The sequence below is a fragment of the Neopelma chrysocephalum genome, unplaced genomic scaffold, assembly GCF_003984885.1.
Source record: "Neopelma chrysocephalum unplaced genomic scaffold, ASM398488v2 Primary Assembly neopelma1_96689, whole genome shotgun sequence".
In the NCBI taxonomy this organism is placed as follows: domain Eukaryota; kingdom Metazoa; phylum Chordata; class Aves; order Passeriformes; family Pipridae; genus Neopelma; species Neopelma chrysocephalum.
Genome location: NW_020925334.1, coordinates 277058 through 279913, shown reverse-complemented (window position 1 = coordinate 279913; position 2856 = coordinate 277058). Strand labels below are relative to the sequence as shown.

General features: G+C 37.2%; 1 pseudogene; it reads right to left on the bottom strand.

Moving 5' to 3' along the window:
* Positions 1-1357: 1357 nt before the first annotated feature.
* On the bottom strand, positions 1358-2226 carry LOC113981663 (annotated as a pseudogene).
* Positions 2227-2856: the final 630 nt, after the last annotated feature.

Genomic DNA, 2856 nt, shown 5'->3' with positions numbered 1-2856 from the left:
TCTTTGTGATGAGGTGGGTCTAAGGTCAAACCAGGAAATCAATATGCAAGTCAGGTCTGAGGGTAACCAGAGTTGGACACAGCCCAGTGGTTACCAGGTAGGTCCATTGTTAAGAGGTAGATCTGAGGTCAAACAGGGAAGTTGGTTCACAGGCTGGGATCCACATCAATGCAGTCTATGATCAGACAAAGGCACAGCCCAGGCCTGAGTTGAAATGAAGCTCCTGGACCCATGAACAGACAGTATGGGTAGAGGTCCCAGGTAAGGATGATCAGGACCATTAAGGCCTATTAGTGCACTTGGGGCCCTTTCATCTCTTTCCCCTCACCAGAAAAAATAGTTTGGAAAAGATTAAAAAAAAAAGCTGTAAATCAAGTAGTTTGATAATCAAAGGAAGCTGTATTACTGTTTGAGCATTAGAGTGAGATCAATTTTCGTATGTTTGCAACAGAAACAAAGTGATACAAAAGCAGAAAACTTGAGTATATCAAATTTGCAAATAGAAGGCCTTTCAATAAGGAAGAACACTTTTAAAGCTTGAGATAAAATTGCTGTCTTGCTCCTTCCACCTTTCCATTTCAAGGCACACACATATATAGGCACAATCCCACTTTATACTGGGTCAGTTTACACTGAAGTTAAATATTCAGTAGCTACTGTTATGTTGATGATTGAGATGATGCTCATGTTGAAGCTGAGCAGCAAAATGGTTGGCAAAATAGTTTGTGTAGGTTCAGTTTAAACTTGAGGTTCAGAAAGTCATCCTAATCAGAAATTGGCAGCTTCTGTTTAAAGTCCAAAGATAATTTAGAACCCCAAGATATTTGGAAGCTTAGTTTTTAACCCTCTGTAGTGTATCAACCAAGAAAAGTAGCTTTCATTGACTCCTTCTTTACTTCCATATTATACAATGTGCATAGTGTAAAATTTGATTATTGAGACTATTAGGAAATATCAGAAATGACAGAATAAGCTACTAGACTAATACACAGATATTTTTTTACTTTGTATTTGTCTAGTTATTCCACTATGGGTAAATTTATCCACCAGCATATAAATGCTTTAACTTGTTTAGAATTATGTTGAATTGCATCAAGATTTAGATGTATTGCCATTTACCCTCTAAATATTCAATGTTGTTAACGAGATTAATTACCTTTCACACTAAGCAGCCACTAACAATATCACCCATCTCCCTACTGAAATGTAACTGCTGCTTTGAATTCTCTCTAAGTTTCATGGTACTCCATGTTATTCACAAAAAGTTCCATAAATTAACCTCTTCCCAGAGACAAAGTGACTTTAAATGTACAAATACCCAAGTGAATAGAGGTGTTTCAAAGGAAGGCAACATTTTTCATAATAGCTTTAGCAAGAATTCATACGTTGCATTATGTCCCAGGACAGGACAGAACGATGGTAATTCAGATGGACTCCTCTGAAAAGATGCATCAATTTTTTATCACATTCTAGACAGATTGTCACAAAAACTTTTGAAAAAGACTGAAATTTGCCACCAATTTGAGATTGCATGTGAACTTTTACAACATTCATTGGGAAAAATAAGGATCTCAGCATGGCACCCAACAGCCCTCCACAGATAAAGTCATTGACCAAGTGAGCGCTATAAGAAGTTGCTTCAGGCAGACATTGTTTGACAGGTCCTCATAGGCCAAAGAAGAGGATATTACTGCTTCCATTCCGGAACAGAATAGGCACCAAACCCCGATAATATTCTCTAATCCCATAGACTTTTAGTACCTTGAAAGCCTGGTAAGTGTTTGTAAATTTGGCATGATGTTTGTAGTCTTGAAGTAAAGTCTGGACTCATTCAAAAGGTGTAAGAAGGGCTTCTGTGGTTCCTGCAAGCACTGCTGCCATGCTGTGAGTTAGAAGTTCAGGTGCACTTGTGTGACTATGGAGTAAGGAGGAGAAATCTTCATATAAGCCAAACATTAGAGCCAGGGTAGTCGTTTTTTGCATTAATGGAGGAAGGATTCCACAATAGAGATTTTGAATTCCATCTTTCTGCAGCTGATGTACTGCATCCTTTGTTTTCAAGCCATACAACTGTTGTCGAAAGAGGACCTTCTGGATGGGAAAGGTGACCGCTATATTGGTGAAGGCTGCACATTAGCAACAAAGATAATGTTTACCAGAGCTACCCTTTATGTGATGGCTCATATCTTGCTTTGAATTTGTTGGGACACAATCTTGTGAATCCATCTTTTTTTCCCCCTCAATACATATCTTAGATTTCTTTTCCTATGTCAAAAAAATAAAAAGAATGTGAACAAAATGGCATGTGACACAGCTTTTTTAGTTCACACACAGGCACATCATGTGCACACTGTTCAACATTACACTGTGCAGCATTTTACATCAAATTCAGTTGAACAGTGTGACAAACACTTAATCTGATAGATAATGCAAAATGCACAATTTTCTACACCAGATCCAAGGACCCAAAGAACTAGATATTTTTTCCTCCCTTTATGTTTTGTTGATTAAAAACAAACTAAATTAAAACAAATAGACATATGAACCCCTGCAGTGCCACATTACAGTCGAAAATGTGAGGGAGAAATAGGAACTTTACACATTAAGTTGCCAGTACAGTATGTCAAGGAATTCAAGTACTGAATGATCTATTCTAACACTAGTAAGATACAGTACAAATTACCAAGGTTTTGGAAAACACACACACACTACACACAGCTTAGCATTACAAATTCTGATCATTCCTGCCTGTATTTCTCTGTGGCAGTCATCAATGAACAATTTAAATAAGAATTTAATCATCAGCATTAGTTTACTATAGAGTAGTAAAATAATATAGAAAAGCTGAAGAATACA